Source organism: Vanacampus margaritifer, chromosome 1, assembly GCF_051991255.1.
Source record: "Vanacampus margaritifer isolate UIUO_Vmar chromosome 1, RoL_Vmar_1.0, whole genome shotgun sequence".
NCBI classification, from domain to species: Eukaryota; Metazoa; Chordata; class Actinopteri; order Syngnathiformes; family Syngnathidae; genus Vanacampus; species Vanacampus margaritifer.
In genome coordinates, this window is record NC_135432.1 from 42,463,212 (window position 1) to 42,488,511 (window position 25,300).

Genomic DNA, 25,300 nt, shown 5'->3' on the forward strand with positions numbered 1-25,300 from the left:
TTCTTTTTGGCTCTCATACCTAAACTAAACGTTGTAGAGTCAAAATTTTTACTGTATTTAGTGTATTCTAGCATCCTGAAGATGATTCCAGCATTAATTTCATTGTGCTTATGCTCATTTTTGAAGATTTTGACCTTTTCACCTAACGTGTACAATCAGGGGCTGAAAACGCATTTAAAGCAATAAAAAGTTCATTTTGGCTCTCACACCTAAACTAAACGTTGTAGACTCAAAATGTTTGCTGTATTTAGTGTATTATAGCATCCTGAAGATGATTCCAGCATTAATTTCATTGTGCTCATGCTTATTTTTAAGATTTTGACATTTTCACCTAAAGTGCACAATCAGGCTGAAAACGCATTTCAAGCAATAAAAAGTTCATTTTGGCTCTCACACCTAAACTAAACGTTGTAGACTCAAAATTTTTGCTGTATTTAGTGTATTCTAGCATCCTGAAGATGATTCCAGCATTAATTTCATTGTGCTTATGCTCATTTTGAAGATTTTGACATTTTCACCTTAAGTGTACAATCAGGGGCTGAAAACGCGTTTAAAGCAATAAAAAGTTCATTTTGGCTCTCACACCTAAACTAAACGTTGTAGACTCAAAAATGTTGCTGTATTTAGTGTATTCTAGCATCCTGAAGATGATTCCAGCATTAATTTCATTGTGCTCATGCTCATTTTTAAGATTTTGACATTTTCACCTAAAGTGCACAATCAGGCTGAAAACGCATTTAAAGCATTAAAAAGTTCATTTTGGCTCTCACACCTAAACTAAACGTTGTAGACTCAAAATGTTTGCTGTATTTAGTGTATTATAGCATCCCGAAGATGATTCCAGCATTAATTTCATTGTGCTCATGCTCAATTTTAAGATTTTGACATTTTCACCTTAAGTGTACAATCAGGGGCTGAAAACGCATTTAAAGCAATAAAAAGTTAATTTTGGCTCTCACACCTAAACTAAACGTTGTAGACTCAAAATGTTTGCTGTATTTAGTGTATTATAGCATCCTGAAGATGATTCCAGCATTAATTTCATTGTGCTCATGCTTAATTTTAAGATTTTGACATTTTCACCTTAAGTGTACAATCAGGTGCTCAAAACGCATTTAAAGCAATAAAAAGTTCATTTTGGCTCTCACACCTAAACTAAACGTTGTAGACTCAAAATTGTTGCTGTATTTAGTGTATTATAGCATCCCGAAGATGATTCCATCATTAATTTCATTGTGCTCATGCTCAATTTTAAGATTTTGACATTTTCACCTTAAGTGTACAATCAGGGGCTGAAAACGCATTTAAAGCAATAAAAAGTTCTTTTTGGCTCTCATACCTAAACTAAACGTTGTAGAGTCAAAATTTTTACTGTATTTAGTGTATTCTAGCATCCTGAAGATGATTCCAGCATTATTTACACTGTGCTTATGCTCATTTTTGAAGATTTTGACATTTTCACCTTAAGTGTACAATCAGGGGCTGAAAACGCATTTAAAGCAATAAAAAGTTCATTTTGGCTCTCACACCTAAACTAAACGTTGTAGACTCAAAATGTTTGCTGTATTTAGTGTATTATAGCATCCTGAAGATGATTCCAGCATTAATTTCATTGTGCTCATGCTTAATTTTAAGATTTTGACATTTTCACCTTAAGTGTACAATCAGGTGCTCAAAACGCATTTAAAGCAATAAAAAGTTCATTTTGGCTCTCACACCTAAACTAAACGTTGTAGACTCAAAATTGTTGCTGTATTTAGTGTATTCTAGCATCCTGAAGATGATTCCAGCATTAATTTCATTGTGCTCATGCTCATTTTTGAAGATTTTGACTTTTTCACCTAACGTGTACAATCAGGGGCTGAAAACGCATTTAAAGCAATAAAAAGTTCATTTTGGCTCTCACACCTAAACTAAACGTTGTAGACTCAATTTTTTATTTAGTGTATTCTAGCATCCTGAAGATAATTTCAGCATTAATTTCATTGTGCTTATTCTCAATTTTAAGATTTTGACATTTTCACCTTAAGTGTACAATCAGGGGCTGAAAACGCATTTAAAGCAATAAAAAGTTCATTTTGGCTCTCACACCTAAACTAAACGTTGTAGACTCAAAATGTTTGCTGTATTTAGTGTATTATAGCATCCTGAAGATGATTCCAGCATTAATTTCATTGTGCTTATGCTCATTTTTGAAGATTTTGACCTTTTCACCTAACGTGTACAATCAGGGGCTGAAAACGCATTTAAAGCAATAAAAAGTTCATTTTGGCTCTCACACCTAAACTAAACGTTGTAGACTCAAAATGTTTGCTGTATTTAGTGTATTCTAGCATCCTGAAGATAATTTCAGCATTAATTTCATTGTGCTTATGCTCATTTTGAAGATTTTGACATTTTCACCTTAAGTGTACAATCAGGGGCTGAAAACGCATTTAAAGCAATGAAAAGTTCATTTTGGCTCTCACACCTAAACTAAACGTTGTAGACTCAAAATGTTTGCTGTATTTAGTGTATTATAGCATCCTGAAGATGATTCCAGCATTAATTTCATTGTGCTTATGCTCATTTTTGAAGATTTTGACCTTTTCACCTAACGTGTACAATCAGGGGCTGAAAACGCATTTAAAGCAATAAAAAGTTCATTTTGGCTCTCACACCTAAACTAAACGTTGTAGACTCAAAATGTTTGCTGTATTTAGTGTATTATAGCATCCTGAAGATGATTCCAGCATTAATTTCATTGTGCTTATGCTCATTTTGAAGATTTTGACATTTTCACCTTAAGTGTACAATCAGGGGCTGAAAACGCGTTTAAAGCAATAAAAAGTTCATTTTGGCTCTCACACCTAAACTAAACGTTGTAGACTCAAAAATGTTGCTGTATTTAGTGAATTCTAGCATCCTGAAGATGATTCCAGCATTAATTTCATTGTGCTCATGCTCATTTTTAAGATTTTGACATTTTCACCTAAAGTGCACAATCAGGCTGAAAATGCATTTAAAGCATTAAAAAGTTCATTTTGGCTCTCACACCTAAACTAAACGTTGTAGACTCAAAATGTTTGCTGTATTTAGTGTATTATAGCATCCCGAAGATGATTCCAGCATTAATTTCATTGTGCTTATGCTCATTTTTGAAGATTTTGACCTTTTCACCTAACATGTACAATCAGGGGCTGAAAACGCATTTAAAGCAATAAAAAGTTCATTTTGGCTCTCACACCTAAACTAAACGTTGTAGACTCAAAATGTTTGCTGTATTTAGTGTATTATAGCATCCTGAAGATGATTCCAGCATTAATTTCATTGTGCTCATGCTTAATTTTAAGATTTTGACATTTTCACCTTAAGTGTACAATCAGGTGCTCAAAACGCATTTAAAGCAATAAAAAGTTCATTTTGGCTCTCACACCTAAACTAAACGTTGTAGACTCAAAATTGTTGCTGTATTTAGTGTATTCTAGCATCCTGAAGATGATTCCAGCATTAATTTCATTGTGCTTATGCTCATTTTTGAAGATTTTGACCTTTTCACCTAACGTGTACAATCAGGGGCTGAAAACGCATTTAAAGCAATAAAAAGTTCATTTTGGCTCTCACACCTAAACTAAACGTTGTAGACTCAAAATTTTTGCTGTATTTAGTGTATTCTAGCATCCTGAAGATGATTCCAGCATTAAATTCATTGTGCTTATGCTCATATTGAAGATTTTGACATTTTCACCTAAAGTGCACAATCAGGCTGAAAACGCATTTAAAGCAATAAAAAGTTAATTTTGGCTCTCACACCTAAACTAAACGTTGTAGACTCAAAAATGTTGCTGTATTTAGTGTATTCTAGCATCCTGAAGATGATTCCAGCATTAATTTCATTGTGCTCATGCTCATTTTTAAGATTTTGACATTTTCACCTTAAGTGTACAATCAGGGGCTGAAAACGCATTTAAATCAATAAAAAGTTCATTTTGGCTCTCACGCCTAAACTAAACGTTGTAGACTCAAAATGTTTGCTGTATTTAGTGTATTCTAGTATCCTGAAGATGATTCCAGCATTAATTTCATTGTGCTTATGCTCATTTTGAGAATTTTGACATTTTCACCTTAAGTGTACAATCCGGGGCTGAAAATGCGTTTAAAGCAATAAAAAGTTCATTTTGGCTCTCACACCTAAACTAAACGTTGCAGACTCAAAATTTTTGCTGTATTTAGTGTATTCTAGCATCCTGAAGATGATTCCAGCATTAATTTCATTGTGCTTATGCTCATTTTGAAGAATTTGACATTTTCACCTTAAGTGTACAATCAGGGGCTGAAAACGCATTTAAAGCAATAAAAAGTTCATTTTGGCTCTCACACCTAAACTAAACGTTGTAGACTCAAAATTTTTGTTGTATTTAGTGTATTCTAGCATCCTGAAGATAATTTCAGCATTAATTTCATTGTGCTTATTCTCAATTTTAAGATTTTGACATTTTCACCTTAAGTGTACAATCAGGGGCTGAAAACGCATTTAAAGCAATAAAAAGTTCATTTTGGCTCTCACACCTAAACTAAACGTTGTAGACTCAAAATGTTTGCTGTATTTAGTGTATTATAGCATCCTGAAGATGATTCCAGCATTAATTTCATTGTGCTTATGCTCATTTTTGAAGATTTTGACCTTTTCACCTAACGTGTACAATCAGGGGCTGAAAACGCATTTAAAGCAATAAAAAGTTCATTTTGGCTCTCACACCTAAACTAAACGTTGTAGACTCAAAATGTTTGCTGTATTTAGTGTATTATAGCATCCTGAAGATGATTCCAGCATTAATTTCATTGTGCTCATGCTTAATTTTAAGATTTTGACATTTTCACCTTAAGTGTACAATCAGGTGCTCAAAACGCATTTAAAGCAATAAAAAGTTCATTTTGGCTCTCACACCTAAACTAAACGTTGTAGACTCAAAATTGTTGCTGTATTTAGTGTATTATAGCATCCCGAAGATGATTCCATCATTAATTTCATTGTGCTCATGCTCAATTTTAAGATTTTGACATTTTCACCTTAAGTGTACAATCAGGGGCTGAAAACGCATTTAAAGCAATAAAAAGTTCTTTTTGGCTCTCATACCTAAACTAAACGTTGTAGAGTCAAAATTTTTACTGTATTTAGTGTATTCTAGCATCCTGAAGATGATTCCAGCATTATTTGCACTGTGCTTATGCTCATTTTTGAAGATTTTGACCTTTTCACCTAACATGTACAATCAGGGGCTGAAAACGCATTTAAAGCAATAAAAAGTTCATTTTGGCTCTCACACCTAAACTAAACGTTGTAGACTCAAAATGTTTGCTGTATTTAGTGTATTATAGCATCCTGAAGATGATTCCAGCATTAATTTCATTGTGCTCATGCTTAATTTTAAGATTTTGACATTTTCACCTTAAGTGCACAATCAGGCTGAAAACACATTTAAAGCAATAAAAAGTTCATTTTGGCTCTCACACCTAAACTAAACGTTGTAGTCTCAAAATTGTTGCTGTATTTAGTGTATTCTAGTATCCTGAAGATGATTCCAGCATTAATTTCATTGTGTTTATGCTCATTTTTGAAGATTTTGACCTTTTCACCTAACGTGTACAATCAGGGGCTGAAAACGCATTTAAAGCAATAAAAAGTTCATTTTGGCTCTCACACCTAAACTAAACGTTGTAGACTCAAAATTTTTGCTGTATTTAGTGTATTCTAGCATCCTGAAGATGATTCCAGCATTAATTTCATTGTGCTTATGCTCATTTTTGAAGATTTTGACCTTTTCACCTAACGTGTACAATCAGGGGCTGAAAACGCATTTAAAGCAATAAAAAGTTCATTTTGGCTCTCACACCTAAACTAAACGTTGTAGACTCAAAATGTTTGCTGTATTTAGTTTATTATAGCATCCTGAAGATGATTCCAGCATTAATTTCATTGTGCTCATGCTCATTTTTAAGATTTTGACATTTTCACCTAAAGTGCACAATCAGGCTGAAAACGCATTTCAAGCAATAAAAAGTTCATTTTGGCTCTCACACCTAAACTAAACGTTGTAGACTCAAAATGTTTGCTGTATTTAGTGTATTCTAGCATCCTGAAGATGATTCCAGCATTAATTTCATTGTGCTTATGCTCATTTTGAAGATTTTGACATTTTCACCTTAAGTGTACAATCAGGGGCTGAAAACGCGTTTAAAGCAATAAAAAGTTCATTTTGGCTCTCACACCTAAACTAAACGTTGTAGACTCAAAAATGTTGCTGTATTTAGTGTATTCTAGCATCCTGAAGATGATTCCAGCATTAATTTCATTGTGCTCATGCTCATTTTTAAGATTTTGACATTTTCACCTAAAGTGCACAATCAGGCTGAAAACGCATTTAAAGCATTAAAAAGTTCATTTTGGCTCTCACACCTAAACTAAACGTTGTAGACTCAAAATGTTTGCTGTATTTAGTGTATTATAGCATCCCGAAGATGATTCCAGCATTAATTTCATTGTGCTCATGCTCAATTTTAAGATTTTGACATTTTCACCTTAAGTGTACAATCAGGGGCTGAAAACGCATTTAAAGCAATAAAAAGTTCATTTTGGCTCTCACACCTAAACTAAACGTTGTAGACTCAAAATGTTTGCTGTATTTAGTGTATTATAGCATCCTGAAGATGATTCCAGCATTAATTTCATTGTGCTCATGCTTAATTTTAAGATTTTGACATTTTCACCTTAAGTGTACAATCAGGTGCTCAAAACGCATTTAAAGCAATAAAAAGTTCATTTTGGCTCTCACACCTAAACTAAACGTTGTAGACTCAAAATTGTTGCTGTATTTAGTGTATTATAGCATCCCGAAGATGATTCCATCATTAATTTCATTGTGCTCATGCTCAATTTTAAGATTTTGACATTTTCACCTTAAGTGTACAATCAGGGGCTGAAAACGCATTTAAAGCAATAAAAAGTTCTTTTTGGCTCTCATACCTAAACTAAACGTTGTAGACTCAAAATTTTTACTGTATTTAGTGTATTCTAGCATCCTGAAGATGATTCCAGCATTATTTACACTGTGCTTATGCTCATTTTTGAAGATTTTGACCTTTTCACCTAACATGTACAATCAGGGGCTGAAAACGCATTTAAAGCAATAAAAAGTTCATTTTGGCTCTCACACCTAAACTAAACGTTGTAGACTCAAAATGTTTGCTGTATTTAGTGTATTATAGCATCCTGAAGATGATTCCAGCATTAATTTCATTGTGCTCATGCTTAATTTTAAGATTTTGACATTTTCACCTTAAGTGTACAATCAGGTGCTCAAAACGCATTTAAAGCAATAAAAAGTTCATTTTGGCTCTCACACCTAAACTAAACGTTGTAGACTCAAAATTGTTGCTGTATTTAGTGTATTCTAGCATCCTGAAGATGATTCCAGCATTAATTTCATTGTGCTTATGCTCATTTTTGAAGATTTTGACCTTTTCACCTAACGTGTACAATCAGGGGCTGAAAACGCATTTAAAGCAATAAAAAGTTCATTTTGGCTCTCACACCTAAACTAAACGTTGTAGACTCAAAATTTTTGCTGTATTTAGTGTATTCTAGCATCCTGAAGATGATTCCAGCATTAAATTCATTGTGCTTATGCTCATATTGAAGATTTTGACATTTTCACCTAAAGTGCACAATCAGGCTGAAAACGCATTTAAAGCAATAAAAAGTTAATTTTGGCTCTCACACCTAAACTAAACGTTGTAGACTCAAAAATGTTGCTGTATTTAGTGTATTCTAGCATCCTGAAGATGATTCCAGCATTAATTTCATTGTGCTCATGCTCATTTTTAAGATTTTGACATTTTCACCTTAAGTGCACAATCAGGCTGAAAACACATTTAAAGCAATAAAAAGATCAGTTTGGCTCTCACACCTAAACTAAACGTTGTAGACTCAAAATGTTTGCTGTATTTAGTGTATTATAGCATCCTGAAGATGATTCCAGCATTAATTTCATTGTGCTCATGCTCAATTTTAAGATTTTGACATTTTCACCTTAAGTGTACAATCAGGGGCTGAAAACGCATTTAAAGCAATAAAAAGTTCTTTTTGGCTCTCATACCTAAACTAAACGTTGTAGAGTCAAAATTTTTACTGTATTTAGTGTATTCTAGCATCCTGAAGATGATTCCAGCATTAATTTCATTGTGCTTATGCTCATTTTTGAAGATTTTGACCTTTTCACCTAACGTGTACAATCAGGGGCTGAAAACGCATTTAAAGCAATAAAAAGTTCATTTTGGCTCTCACACCTAAACTAAACGTTGTAGACTCAAAATGTTTGCTGTATTTAGTGTATTATAGCATCCTGAAGATGATTCCAGCATTAATTTCATTGTGCTCATGCTTATTTTTAAGATTTTGACATTTTCACCTAAAGTGCACAATCAGGCTGAAAACGCATTTCAAGCAATAAAAAGTTCATTTTGGCTCTCACACCTAAACTAAACGTTGTAGACTCAAAATTTTTGCTGTATTTAGTGTATTCTAGCATCCTGAAGATGATTCCAGCATTAATTTCATTGTGCTTATGCTCATTTTGAAGATTTTGACATTTTCACCTTAAGTGTACAATCAGGGGCTGAAAACGCGTTTAAAGCAATAAAAAGTTCATTTTGGCTCTCACACCTAAACTAAACGTTGTAGACTCAAAAATGTTGCTGTATTTAGTGTATTCTAGCATCCTGAAGATGATTCCAGCATTAATTTCATTGTGCTCATGCTCATTTTTAAGATTTTGACATTTTCACCTAAAGTGCACAATCAGGCTGAAAACGCATTTAAAGCATTAAAAAGTTCATTTTGGCTCTCACACCTAAACTAAACGTTGTAGACTCAAAATGTTTGCTGTATTTAGTGTATTATAGCATCCCGAAGATGATTCCAGCATTAATTTCATTGTGCTCATGCTCAATTTTAAGATTTTGACATTTTCACCTTAAGTGTACAATCAGGGGCTGAAAACGCATTTAAAGCAATAAAAAGTTCATTTTGGCTCTCACACCTAAACTAAACGTTGTAGACTCAAAATGTTTGCTGTATTTAGTGTATTATAGCATCCTGAAGATGATTCCAGCATTAATTTCATTGTGCTCATGCTTAATTTTAAGATTTTGACATTTTCACCTTAAGTGTACAATCAGGTGCTCAAAACGCATTTAAAGCAATAAAAAGTTCATTTTGGCTCTCACACCTAAACTAAACGTTGTAGACTCAAAATTGTTGCTGTATTTAGTGTATTATAGCATCCCGAAGATGATTCCATCATTAATTTCATTGTGCTCATGCTCAATTTTAAGATTTTGACATTTTCACCTTAAGTGTACAATCAGGGGCTGAAAACGCATTTAAAGCAATAAAAAGTTCTTTTTGGCTCTCATACCTAAACTAAACGTTGTAGACTCAAAATTTTTACTGTATTTAGTGTATTCTAGCATCCTGAAGATGATTCCAGCATTATTTACACTGTGCTTATGCTCATTTTTGAAGATTTTGACCTTTTCACCTAACATGTACAATCAGGGGCTGAAAACGCATTTAAAGCAATAAAAAGTTCATTTTGGCTCTCACACCTAAACTAAACGTTGTAGACTCAAAATGTTTGCTGTATTTAGTGTATTATAGCATCCTGAAGATGATTCCAGCATTAATTTCATTGTGCTCATGCTTAATTTTAAGATTTTGACATTTTCACCTTAAGTGTACAATCAGGTGCTCAAAACGCATTTAAAGCAATAAAAAGTTCATTTTGGCTCTCACACCTAAACTAAACGTTGTAGACTCAAAATTGTTGCTGTATTTAGTGTATTCTAGCATCCTGAAGATGATTCCAGCATTAATTTCATTGTGCTTATGCTCATTTTTGAAGATTTTGACCTTTTCACCTAACGTGTACAATCAGGGGCTGAAAACGCATTTAAAGCAATAAAAAGTTCATTTTGGCTCTCACACCTAAACTAAACGTTGTAGACTCAAAATTTTTGCTGTATTTAGTGTATTCTAGCATCCTGAAGATGATTCCAGCATTAAATTCATTGTGCTTATGCTCATATTGAAGATTTTGACATTTTCACCTAAAGTGCACAATCAGGCTGAAAACGCATTTAAAGCAATAAAAAGTTAATTTTGGCTCTCACACCTAAACTAAACGTTGTAGACTCAAAAATGTTGCTGTATTTAGTGTATTCTAGCATCCTGAAGATGATTCCAGCATTAATTTCATTGTGCTCATGCTCATTTTTAAGATTTTGACATTTTCACCTTAAGTGCACAATCAGGCTGAAAACACATTTAAAGCAATAAAAAGATCAGTTTGGCTCTCACACCTAAACTAAACGTTGTAGACTCAAAATGTTTGCTGTATTTAGTGTATTATAGCATCCTGAAGATGATTCCAGCATTAATTTCATTGTGCTCATGCTCAATTTTAAGATTTTGACATTTTCACCTTAAGTGTACAATCAGGGGCTGAAAACGCATTTAAAGCAATAAAAAGTTCTTTTTGGCTCTCATACCTAAACTAAACGTTGTAGAGTCAAAATTTTTACTGTATTTAGTGTATTCTAGCATCCTGAAGATGATTCCAGCATTAATTTCATTGTGCTTATGCTCATTTTTGAAGATTTTGACCTTTTCACCTAACGTGTACAATCAGGGGCTGAAAACGCATTTAAAGCAATAAAAAGTTCATTTTGGCTCTCACACCTAAACTAAACGTTGTAGACTCAAAATGTTTGCTGTATTTAGTGTATTATAGCATCCTGAAGATGATTCCAGCATTAATTTCATTGTGCTCATGCTTATTTTTAAGATTTTGACATTTTCACCTAAAGTGCACAATCAGGCTGAAAACGCATTTCAAGCAATAAAAAGTTCATTTTGGCTCTCACACCTAAACTAAACGTTGTAGACTCAAAATTTTTGCTGTATTTAGTGTATTCTAGCATCCTGAAGATGATTCCAGCATTAATTTCATTGTGCTTATGCTCATTTTGAAGATTTTGACATTTTCACCTTAAGTGTACAATCAGGGGCTGAAAACGCGTTTAAAGCAATAAAAAGTTCATTTTGGCTCTCACACCTAAACTAAACGTTGTAGACTCAAAAATGTTGCTGTATTTAGTGTATTCTAGCATCCTGAAGATGATTCCAGCATTAATTTCATTGTGCTCATGCTCATTTTTAAGATTTTGACATTTTCACCTAAAGTGCACAATCAGGCTGAAAACGCATTTAAAGCATTAAAAAGTTCATTTTGGCTCTCACACCTAAACTAAACGTTGTAGACTCAAAATGTTTGCTGTATTTAGTGTATTATAGCATCCCGAAGATGATTCCAGCATTAATTTCATTGTGCTCATGCTCAATTTTAAGATTTTGACATTTTCACCTTAAGTGTACAATCAGGGGCTGAAAACGCATTTAAAGCAATAAAAAGTTCATTTTGGCTCTCACACCTAAACTAAACGTTGTAGACTCAAAATGTTTGCTGTATTTAGTGTATTATAGCATCCTGAAGATGATTCCAGCATTAATTTCATTGTGCTCATGCTTAATTTTAAGATTTTGACATTTTCACCTTAAGTGTACAATCAGGTGCTCAAAACGCATTTAAAGCAATAAAAAGTTCATTTTGGCTCTCACACCTAAACTAAACGTTGTAGACTCAAAATTGTTGCTGTATTTAGTGTATTATAGCATCCCGAAGATGATTCCATCATTAATTTCATTGTGCTCATGCTCAATTTTAAGATTTTGACATTTTCACCTTAAGTGTACAATCAGGGGCTGAAAACGCATTTAAAGCAATAAAAAGTTCTTTTTGGCTCTCATACCTAAACTAAACGTTGTAGACTCAAAATTTTTACTGTATTTAGTGTATTCTAGCATCCTGAAGATGATTCCAGCATTATTTACACTGTGCTTATGCTCATTTTTGAAGATTTTGACCTTTTCACCAAACATGTACAATCAGGGGCTGAAAACGCATTTAAAGCAATAAAAAGTTCATTTTGGCTCTCACACCTAAACTAAACGTTGTAGACTCAAAATGTTTGCTGTATTTAGTGTATTATAGCATCCTGAAGATGATTCCAGCATTAATTTCATTGTGCTTATGCTCATTTTTGAAGATTTTGACCTTTTCACCTAACGTGTACAATCAGGGGCTGAAAACGCATTTAAAGCAATAAAAAGTTCATTTTGGCTCTCACACCTAAACTAAACGTTGTAGACTCAAAATTTTTGCTGTATTTAGTGTATTCTAGCATCCTGAAGATGATTCCAGCATTAAATTCATTGTGCTTATGCTCATATTGAAGATTTTGACATTTTCACCTAAAGTGCACAATCAGGCTGAAAACGCATTTAAAGCAATAAAAAGTTAATTTTGGCTCTCACACCTAAACTAAACGTTGTAGACTCAAAAATGTTGCTGTATTTAGTGTATTCTAGCATCCTGAAGATGATTCCAGCATTAATTTCATTGTGCTCATGCTCATTTTTAAGATTTTGACATTTTCACCTTAAGTGCACAATCAGGCTGAAAACACATTTAAAGCAATAAAAAGATCAGTTTGGCTCTCACACCTAAACTAAACGTTGTAGACTCAAAATGTTTGCTGTATTTAGTGTATTATAGCATCCTGAAGATGATTCCAGCATTAATTTCATTGTGCTCATGCTCAATTTTAAGATTTTGACATTTTCACCTTAAGTGTACAATCAGGGGCTGAAAACGCATTTAAAGCAATAAAAAGTTCTTTTTGGCTCTCATACCTAAACTAAACGTTGTAGAGTCAAAATTTTTACTGTATTTAGTGTATTCTAGCATCCTGAAGATGATTCCAGCATTAATTTCATTGTGCTTATGCTCATTTTTGAAGATTTTGACCTTTTCACCTAACGTGTACAATCAGGGGCTGAAAACGCATTTAAAGCAATAAAAAGTTCATTTTGGCTCTCACACCTAAACTAAACGTTGTAGACTCAAAATGTTTGCTGTATTTAGTGTATTATAGCATCCTGAAGATGATTCCAGCATTAATTTCATTGTGCTCATGCTTATTTTTAAGATTTTGACATTTTCACCTAAAGTGCACAATCAGGCTGAAAACGCATTTCAAGCAATAAAAAGTTCATTTTGGCTCTCACACCTAAACTAAACGTTGTAGACTCAAAATTTTTGCTGTATTTAGTGTATTCTAGCATCCTGAAGATGATTCCAGCATTAATTTCATTGTGCTTATGCTCATTTTGAAGATTTTGACATTTTCACCTTAAGTGTACAATCAGGGGCTGAAAACGCGTTTAAAGCAATAAAAAGTTCATTTTGGCTCTCACACCTAAACTAAACGTTGTAGACTCAAAAATGTTGCTGTATTTAGTGTATTCTAGCATCCTGAAGATGATTCCAGCATTAATTTCATTGTGCTCATGCTCATTTTTAAGATTTTGACATTTTCACCTAAAGTGCACAATCAGGCTGAAAACGCATTTAAAGCATTAAAAAGTTCATTTTGGCTCTCACACCTAAACTAAACGTTGTAGACTCAAAATGTTTGCTGTATTTAGTGTATTATAGCATCCTGAAGATGATTCCAGCATTAATTTCATTGTGCTCATGCTTAATTTTAAGATTTTGACATTTTCACCTTAAGTGTACAATCAGGTGCTCAAAACGCATTTAAAGCAATAAAAAGTTCATTTTGGCTCTCACACCTAAACTAAACGTTGTAGACTCAAAATTGTTGCTGTATTTAGTGTATTATAGCATCCCGAAGATGATTCCATCATTAATTTCATTGTGCTCATGCTCAATTTTAAGATTTTGACATTTTCACCTTAAGTGTACAATCAGGGGCTGAAAACGCATTTAAAGCAATAAAAAGTTCTTTTTGGCTCTCATACCTAAACTAAACGTTGTAGACTCAAAATTTTTACTGTATTTAGTGTATTCTAGCATCCTGAAGATTATTCCAGCATTATTTACACTGTGCTTATGCTCATTTTTGAAGATTTTGACCTTTTCACCTAACATGTACAATCAGGGGCTGAAAACGCATTAAAAGCAATAAAAAGTTCATTTTGGCTCTCACACCTAAACTAAACGTTGTAGACTCAAAATGTTTGCTGTATTTAGTGTATTATAGCATCCTGAAGATGATTCCAGCATTAATTTCATTGTGCTCATGCTTAATTTTAAGATTTTGACATTTTCACCTTAAGTGTACAATCAGGTGCTCAAAACGCATTTAAAGCAATAAAAAGTTCATTTTGGCTCTCACACCTAAACTAAACGTTGTAGACTCAAAATTGTTGCTGTATTTAGTGTATTCTAGCATCCTGAAGATGATTCCAGCATTAATTTCATTGTGCTCATGCTCATTTTTAAGATTTTGACATTTTCACCTTAAGTGCACAATCAGGCTGAAAACACATTTAAAGCAATAAAAAGATCAGTTTGGCTCTCACACCTAAACTAAACGTTGTAGACTCAAAATTTTTGCTGTATTTAGTGTATTCTAGCATCCTGAAGGAAATTTCAGCATTAATTTCATTGTGCCTATTCTCAATTTTAAGATTTTGACATTTTCACCTTAAGTGTACAATCAGGGGCTGAAAACGCATTTAAATCAATAAAAAGTTCATTTTGGCTCTCACGCCTAAACTAAACGTTGTAGACTCAAAATGTTTGCTGTATTTAGTGTATTCTAGTATCCTGAAGATGATTCCAGCATTAATTTCATTGTGCTTATGCTCATTTTGAGAATTTTGACATTTTCACCTTAAGTGTACAATCCGGGGCTGAAAATGCGTTTAAAGCAATAAAAAGTTCATTTTGGCTCTCACACCTAAACTAAACGTTGCAGACTCAAAATTTTTGCTGTATTTAGTGTATTCTAGCATCCTGAAGATGATTCCAGCATTAATTTCATTGTGCTTATGCTCATTTTGAAGAATTTGACATTTTCACCTTAAGTGTACAATCAGGGGCTGAAAACGCATTTAAAGCAATAAAAAGTTCATTTTGGCTCTCACACCTAAACTAAACGTTGTAGACTCAAAATTTTTGTTGTATTTAGTGTATTCTAGCATCCTGAAGATAATTTCAGCATTAATTTCATTGTGCTTATTCTCAATTTTAAGATTTTGACATTTTCACCTTAAGTGTACAATCAGGGGCTGAAAACGCATTTAAAGCAATAAAAAGTTCATTTTGGCTCTCACACCTAAACTAAACGTTGTAGACTCGAAATGTTTGCTGTATTTAGTGTATTATAGCATCCTGAAGATGATTCCAGCATTAATTTCATTGTGCTTATGCTCATTTTTGAAGATTTTGACCTTTTCACCTAACGTGTACAATCAGGGGCTGAAAACGCATTTAAAGCAATAAAAAGTTCATTTTGGCTCTCACACCTAAACTAAACGTTGTAGACTCAAAATGTTTGCTGTATTTAGTGTATTATAGCATCCTGAAGATGATTCCAGCATTAATTTCATTGTGCTTATGCTCATTTTGAAGATTTTGACATTTTCACCTTAAGTGTACAATCAGGGGCTGAAAACGCGTTTAAAGCAATAAAAAGTTCATTTTGGCTCTCACACCTAAACTAAACGTTGTAGACTCAAAAATGTTGCTGTATTTAGTGAATTCTAGCATCCTGAAGATGATTCCAGCATTAATTTCATTGTGCTCATGCTCATTTTTAAGATTTTGACATTTTCACCTAAAGTGCACAATCAGGCTGAAAACGCATTTAAAGCATTAAAAAGTTCATTTTGGCTCTCACACCTAAACTAAACATTGTAGACTCAAAATGTTTGCTGTATTTAGTGTATTATAGCATCCCGAAGATGATTCCAGCATTAATTTCATTGTGCTTATGCTCATTTTTGAAGATTTTGACCTTTTCACCTAACATGTACAATCAGGGGCTGAAAACACATTTAAAGCAATAAAAAGTTCATTTTGGCTCTCACACCTAAACTAAACGTTGTAGACTCAAAATGTTTGCTGTATTTAGTGTATTATAGCATCCTGAAGATGATTCCAGCATTAATTTCATTGTGCTCATGCTTAATTTTAAGATTTTGACATTTTCACCTTAAGTGTACAATCAGGTGCTCAAAACGCATTTAAAGCAATAAAAAGTTCATTTTGGCTCTCACACCTAAACTAAACGTTGTAGACTCAAAATTGTTGCTGTATTTAGTGTATTCTAGCATCCTGAAGATGATTCCAGCATTAATTTCATTGTGCTTATGCTCATTTTTGAAGATTTTGACCTTTTCACCTAACGTGTACAATCAGGGGCTGAAAACGCATTTAAAGCAATAAAAAGTTCATTTTGGCTCTCACACCTAAACTAAACGTTGTAGACTCAAAATTTTTGCTGTATTTAGTGTATTCTAGCATCCTGAAGATGATTCCAGCATTAAATTCATTGTGCTTATGCTCATATTGAAGATTTTGACATTTTCACCTAAAGTGCACAATCAGGCTGAAAACGCATTTAAAGCAATAAAAAGTTAATTTTGGCTCTCACACCTAAACTAAACGTTGCAGACTCAAAATTTTTGCTGTATTTAGTGTATTCTAGCATCCTGAAGATAATTTCAGCATTAATTTCATTGTGCTTATTCTCAATTTTAAGATTTTGACATTTTCACCTTAAGTGTACAATCAGGGGCTGAAAACGCATTTAAAGCAATAAAAAGTTCATTTTGGCTCTCACACCTAAACTAAACGTTGTAGACTCAAAATGTTTGCTGTATTTAGTGTATTATAGCATCCTGAAGATGATTCCAGCATTAATTTCATTGTGCTTATGCTCATTTTTGAAGATTTTGACCTTTTCACCTAACGTGTACAATCAGGGGCTGAAAACGCATTTAAAGCAATAAAAAGTTCATTTTGGCTCTCACACCTAAACTAAACGTTGTAGACTCAAAATGTTTGCTGTATTTAGTGTATTATAGCATCCTGAAGATGATTCCAGCATTAATTTCATTGTGCCTATTCTCAATTTTAAGATTTTGACATTTTCACCTTAAGTGTACAATCAGGGGCTGAAAACGCATTTAAATCAATAAAAAGTTCATTTTGGCTCTCACGCCTAAACTAAACGTTGTAGACTCAAAATGTTTGCTGTATTTAGTGTATTCTAGTATCCTGAAGATGATTCCAGCATTAATTTCATTGTGCTTATGCTCATTTTGAGAATTTTGACATTTTCACCTTAAGTGTACAATCCGGGGCTGAAAATGCGTTTAAAGCAATAAAAAGTTCATTTTGGCTCTCACACCTAAACTAAACGTTGCAGACTCAAAATTTTTGCTGTATTTAGTGTATTCTAGCATCCTGAAGATGATTCCAGCATTAATTTCATTGTGCTTATGCTCATTTTGAAGAATTTGACATTTTCACCTTAAGTGTACAATCAGGGGCTGAAAACGCATTTAAAGCAATAAAAAGTTCATTTTGGCTCTCACACCTAAACTAAACGTTGTAGACTCAAAATTTTTGTTGTATTTAGTGTATTCTAGCATCCTGAAGATAATTTCAGCATTAATTTCATTGTGCTTATTCTCAATTTTAAGATTTTGACATTTTCACCTTAAGTGTACAATCAGGGGCTGAAAACGCATTTAAAGCAATAAAAAGTTCATTTTGGCTCTCACACCTAAACTAAACGTTGTAGACTCAAAATGTTTGCTGTATTTAGTGTATTATAGCATCCTGAAGATGATTCCAGCATTAATTTCATTGTGCTCATGCTCATTTTTAAGATTTTGACATTTTCACCTGAAGTGTACAATCAGGTGCTCAAAACTCATTTAAAGCAATAAAAAGTTAATTTTGGCTCTCACACCTAAACTAAACGTTGTAGACTAAAAAATGTTGCTGTATTTAGTGTATTCTAGCATCCTGAAGATGATTCCAGCATTAATTTCATTGTGCTCATGCTCATTTTTAAGATTTTGACATTTTCACCTTAAGTGCACAATCAGGCTGAAAACACATTTAAAGCAATAAAAAGATCAGTTTGGCTCTCACACCTAAACTAAACGTTGTAGACTCAAAATTTTTGCTGTATTTAGTGTATTCTAGCATCCTGAAGATAATTTCAGCATTAATTTCATTGTGCCTATTCTCAATTTTAAGATTTTGACATTTTCACCTTAAGTGTACAATCAGGGGCTGAAAACGCATTTAAATCAATAAAAATTTCATTTTGGCTCTCACGCCTAAACTAAACGTTGTAGACTCAAAATGTTTGCTGTATTTAGTGTATTATAGCATCCTGAAGATGATTCCAGCATTAATTTCATTGTGCTCATGCTCAATTTTAAGATTTTGACATTTTCACCTTAAGTGTACAATCAGGTGCTCAAAACGCATTTAAAGCAATAAAAAGTTCATTTTGGCTCTCACACCTAAACTAAACGTTGCAGACTCAAAATGTTTGCTGTATTTAGTGTATTCTAGCATCCTGAAGATGATTCCAGCATTAATTTCATTGTGCTTATGCTCATTTTGAAGAATTTGACATTTTCACCTTAAGTGTACAATCAGGGGCTGAAAACGCATTTAAAGCAATAAAAAGTTCATTTTGGCTCTCACACCTAAACTAAACGTTGTAGACTCAAAATTTTTGTTGTATTTAGTGTATTCTAGCATCCTGAAGATAATTTCAGCATTAATTTCATTGTGCTTATTCTCAATTTTAAGATTTTGACATTTTCACCTTAAGTGCACAATCAGGGGCTGAAAACGCATTTAAAGCAATAAAAAGTTCATTTTGGCTCTCACACCTAAACTAAACGTTGTAGACTCAAAATGTTTGCTGTATTTAGTGTATTATAGCATCCTGAAGATGATTCCAGCATTAATTTCATTGTGCTCATGCTCAATTTTAAGATTTTGACATTTTCACCTTAAGTGTACAATCAGGGGCTGAAAACGCATTTAAAGCAATAAAAAGTTCTTTTTGGCTCTCATACCTAAACTAAACGTTGTAGAGTCAAAATTTTTACTGTATTTAGTGTATTCTAGCATCCTGAAGATGATTCCAGCATTAATTTCATTGTGCTTATGCTCATTTTTGAAGATTTTGACCTTTTCACCTAACGTGTACAATCAGGGGCTGAAAACGCATTTAAAGCAATAAAAAGTTCATTTTGGCTCTCACACCTAAACTAAACGTTGTAGACTCAAAATGTTTGCTGTATTTAGTGTATTATAGCATCCTGAAGATGATTCCAGCATTAATTTCATTGTGCTCATGCTTATTTTTAAGATTTTGACATTTTCACCTAAAGTGCACAATCAGGCTGAAAACGCATTTCAAGCAATAAAAAGTTCATTTTGGCTCTCACACCTAAACTAAACGTTGTAGACTCAAAATTTTTGCTGTATTTAGTGTATTCTAGCATCCTGAAGATGATTCCAGCATTAATTTCATTGTGCTTATGCTCATTTTGAAGATTTTGACATTTTCACCTTAAGTGTACAATCAGGGGCTGAAAACGCGTTTAAAGCAATAAAAAGTTCATTTTGGCTCTCACACCTAAACTAAACGTTGTAGACTCAAAAATGTTGCTGTATTTAGTGTATTCTAGCATCCTGAAGATGATTCCAGCATTAATTTCATTGTGCTCATGCTCATTTTTAAGATTTTGACATTTTCACCTAAAGTGCACAATCAGGCTGAAAACGCATTTAAAGCATTAAAAAGTTCATTTTGGCTCTCACACCTAAACTAAACGTTGTAGACTCAAAATGTTTGCTGTATTTAGTGTATTATAGCATCCCGAAGATGATTCCAGCATTAATTTCATTGTGCTCATGCTCAATTTTAAGATTTTGACATTTTCACCTTAAGTGTACAATCAGGGGCTGAAAACGCATTTAAAGCAATAAAAAGTTAATTTTGGCTCTCACACCTAAACTAAACGTTGTAGACTCAAAATGTTTGCTGTATTTAGTGTATTATAGCATCCTGAAGATGATTCCAGCATTAATTTCATTGTGCTCATGCTTAATTTTAAGATTTTGACATTTTCACCTTAAGTGTACAATCAGGTGCTCAAAACGCATTTAAAGCAATAAAAAGTTCATTTTGGCTCTCACACCTAAACTAAACGTTGTAGACTCAAAATTGTTGCTGTATTTAGTGTATTATAGCATCCCGAAGATGATTCCATCATTAATTTCATTGTGCTCATGCTCAATTTTAAGATTTTGACATTTTCACCTTAAGTGTACAATCAGGGGCTGAAAACGCATTTAAAGCAATAAAAAGTTCTTTTTGGCTCTCATACCTAAACTAAACGTTGTAGAGTCAAAATTTTTACTGTATTTAGTGTATTCTAGCATCCTGAAGATGATTCCAGCATTATTTACACTGTGCTTATGCTCATTTTTGAAGATTTTGACATTTTCACCTTAAGTGTACAATCAGGGGCTGAAAACGCATTTAAAGCAATAAAAAGTTCATTTTGGCTCTCACACCTAAACTAAACGTTGTAGACTCAAAATGTTTGCTGTATTTAGTGTATTATAGCATCCTGAAGATGATTCCAGCATTAATTTCATTGTGCTCATGCTTAATTTTAAGATTTTGACATTTTTACCTTAAGTGTACAATCAGGTGCTCAAAACGCATTTAAAGCAATAAAAAGTTCATTTTGGCTCTCACACCTAAACTAAACGTTGTAGACTCAAAATTGTTGCTGTATTTAGTGTATTCTAGCATCCTGAAGATGATTCCAGCATTAATTTCATTGTGCTCATGCTCATTTTTGAAGATTTTGACTTTTTCACCTAACGTGTACAATCAGGGGCTGAAAACGCATTTAAAGCAATAAAAAGTTCATTTTGGCTCTCACACCTAAACTAAACGTTGTAGACTCAAAATTTTTGTTGTATTTAGTGTATTCTAGCATCCTGAAGATAATTTCAGCATTAATTTCATTGTGCTTATTCTCAATTTTAAGATTTTGACATTTTCACCTTAAGTGTACAATCAGGGGCTGAAAACGCATTTAAAGCAATAAAAAGTTCATTTTGGCTCTCACACCTAAACTAAACGTTGTAGACTCAAAATGTTTGCTGTATTTAGTGTATTATAGCATCCTGAAGATGATTCCAGCATTAATTTTATTGTGCTTATGCTCATTTTTGAAGATTTTGACCTTTTCACCTAACGTGTACAATCAGGGGCTGAAAACGCATTTAAAGCAATAAAAAGTTCATTTTGGCTCTCACACCTAAACTAAACGTTGTAGACTCAAAATGTTTGCTGTATTTAGTGGATTATAGCATCCTGAAGATGATTCCAGCATTAATTTCATTGTGCTTATGCTCATATTGAAGATTTTGACATTTTCACCTAAAGTGCACAATCAGGCTGAAAACGCATTTAAAGCAATAAAAAGTTAATTTTGGCTCTCACACCTAAACTAAACGTTGTAGACTCAAAAATGTTGCTGTATTTAGTGTATTCTAGCATCCTGAAGATGATTCCAGCATTAATTTCATTGTGCTCATGCTCATTTTTAAGATTTTGACATTTTCACCTTAAGTGCACAATCAGGCTGAAAACACATTTAAAGAAATAAAAAGATCAGTTTGGCTCTCACACCTAAACTAAACGTTGTAGACTCAAAATTTTTGCTGTATTTAGTGTATTCTAGCATCCTGAAGATAATTTCAGCATTAATTTCATTGTGCCTATTCTCAATTTTAAGATTTTGACATTTTCACCTTAAGTGTACATCAGGGGCTGAAAACGCATTTAAATCAATAAAAAGTTCATTTTGGCTCTCACGCCTAAACTAAACGTTGTAGACTCAAAATGTTTGCTGTATTTAGTGTATTATAGCATCCTGAAGATGATTCCAGCATTAATTTCATTGTGCTTATGCTCATTTTGAAGAATTTGACATTTTCACCTTAAGTGTACAATCAGGGGCTGAAAACGCATTTAAAGCAATGAAAAGTTCATTTTGGCTCTCACACCTAAACTAAACGTTGTAGACTCAAAATTTTTGTTGTATTTAGTGTATTCTAGCATCCTGAAGATAATTTCAGCATTAATTTCAATGTGCTCATTCTCAATTTTAAGATTTTGACATTTTCACCTTAAGTGTACAATCAGGGGCTGAAAACGCATTTAAAGCAATGAAAAGTTCATTTTGGCTCTCACACCTAAACTAAACGTTGTAGACTCAAAATGTTTGCTGTATTTAGTGTATTATAGCATCCTGAAGATGATTCCAGCATTAATTTCATTGTGCTTATGCTCATTTTTGAAGATTTTGACCTTTTCACCTAACGTGTACAATCAGGGGCTGAAAACGCATTTAAAGCAATAAAAAGTTCATTTTGGCTCTCACACCTAAACTAAACGTTGTAGACTCAAAATGTTTGCTGTATTTAGTGTATTATAGCATCCTGAAGATGATTCCAGCATTAATTTCATTGTGCTTATGCTCATTTTGAAGATTTTGACATTTTCACCTTAAGTGTACAATCAGGGGCTGAAAACGCGTTTAAAGCAATAAAAAGTTCATTTTGGCTCTCACACCTAAACTAAACGTTGTAGACTCAAAAATGTTGCTGTATTTAGTGAATTCTAGCATCCTGAAGATGATTCCAGCATTAATTTCATTGTGCTCATGCTCATTTTTAAGATTTTGACATTTTCACCTAAAGTGCACAATCAGGCTGAAAACGCATTTAAAGCATTAAAAAGTTCATTTTGGCTCTCACACCTAAACTAAACGTTGTAGACTCAAAATGTTTGCTGTATTTAGTGTATTATAGCATCCCGAAGATGATTCCAGCATTAATTTCATTGTGCTTATGCTCATTTTTGAAGATTTTGACCTTTTCACCTAACATGTACAATCAGGGGCTGAAAACGCATTTAAAGCAATAAAAAGTTCATTTTGGCTCTCACACCTAAACTAAACGTTGTAGACTCAAAATGTTTGCTGTATTTAGTGTATTATAGCATCCTGAAGATGATTCCAGCATTAATTTCATTGTGCTCATGCTTAATTTTAAGATTTTGACATTTTCACCTTAAGTGTACAATCAGGTGCTCAAAACGCATTTAAAGCAATAAAAAGTTCATTTTGGCTCTCACACCTAAACTAAACGTTGTAGACTCAAAATTGTTGCTGTATTTAGTGTATTCTAGCATCCTGAAGATGATTCCAGCATTAATTTCATTGTGCTTATGCTCATTTTTGAAGATTTTGACCTTTTCACCTAACGTGTACAATCAGGGGCTGAAAACGCATTTAAAGCAATAAAAAGTTCATTTTGGCTCTCACACCTAAACTAAACGTTGTAGACTCAAAATTTTTGCTGTATTTAGTGTATTCTAGCATCCTGAAGATGATTCCAGCATTAAATTCATTGTGCTTATGCTCATATTGAAGATTTTGACATTTTCACCTAAAGTGCACAATCAGGCTGAAAACGCATTTAAAGCAATAAAAAGTTAATTTTGGCTCTCACACCTAAACTAAACGTTGCAGACTCAAAATTTTTGCTGTATTTAGTGTATTCTAGCATCCTGAAGATAATTTCAGCATTAATTTCATTGTGCTTATTCTCAATTTTAAGATTTTGACATTTTCACCTTAAGTGTACAATCAGGGGCTGAAAACGCATTTAAAGCAATAAAAAGTTCATTTTGGCTCTCACACCTAAACTAAACGTTGTAGACTCAAAATGTTTGCTGTATTTAGTGTATTATAGCATCCTGAAGATGATTCCAGCATTAATTTCATTGTGCTTATGCTCATTTTTGAAGATTTTGACCTTTTCACCTAACGTGTACAATCAGGGGCTGAAAACGCATTTAAAGCAATAAAAAGTTCATTTTGGCTCTCACACCTAAACTAAACGTTGTAGACTCAAAATGTTTGCTGTATTTAGTGTATTATAGCATCCTGAAGATGATTCCAGCATTAATTTCATTGTGCTCATGCTCATTTTTAAGATTTTGACATTTTCACCTTAAGTGTACAATTAGGGGCTGAAAACGCATTTAAAGCAATAAAAAGTTCATTTTGGCTCTCACACCTAAACTAAACGTTGTAGACTCAAAATGTTTGCTGTATTTTGTGTATTATAGCATCCTGAAGATGATTCCAGCATTAATTTCATTGTGCTCATGCTTAATTTTAAGATTTTGACATTTTCACCTTAAGTGTACAATCAGGTGCTCAAAACGCATTTAAAGCAATAAAAAGTTCATTTTGGGTCTCACACCTAAATTAAACGTTGTAGACTCAAAATTGTTGCTGTATTTAGTGTATTATAGCATCCCGAAGATGATTCCATCATTAATTTCATTGTGCTCATGCTCAATTTTAAGATTTTGACATTTTCACCTTAAGTGTACAATCAGGGGCTGAAAACGCATTTAAAGCAATAAAAAGTTCTTTTTGGCTCTCATACCTAAACTAAACGTTGTAGAGTCAAAATTTTTACTGTATTTAGTGTATTCTAGCATCCTGAAGATGATTCCAGCATTATTTACACTGTGCTTATGCTCATTTTTGAAGATTTTGACCTTTTCACCTAACATGTACAATCAGGGGATGAAAACGCATTTAAAGCAATAAAAAGTTCATTTTGGCTCTCACACCTAAACTAAACGTTGTAGACTCAAAATGTTTGCTGTATTTAGTGTATTATAGCATCCTGAAGATGATTCCAACATTAATTTCATTGTGCTCATGCTTAATTTTAAGATTTTGACATTTTCACCTTAAGTGTACAATCAGGTGCTCAAAACGCATTTAAAGCAATAAAAAGTTCATTTTGGCTCTCACACCTAAACTAAACGTTGTAGACTCAAAATTGTTGCTGTATTTAGTGTATTCTAGCATCCTGAAGATGATTCCAGCATTAATTTCATTGTGCTTATGCTCATTTTTGAAGATTTTGACCTTTTCACCTAACGTGTACAATCAGGGGCTGAAAACGCATTTAAAGCAATAAAAAGTTCATTTTGGCTCTCACACCTAAACTAAACGTTGCAGACTCAAAATGTTTGCTGTATATAGTGTATTCTAGCATCCTGAAGATGATTCCAGCATTAATTTCATTGTGCTTATGCTCATTTTGAAGAATTTGACATTTTCACCTTAAGTGTACAATCAGGGGCTGAAAACGCATTTAAAGCAATAAAAAGTTCA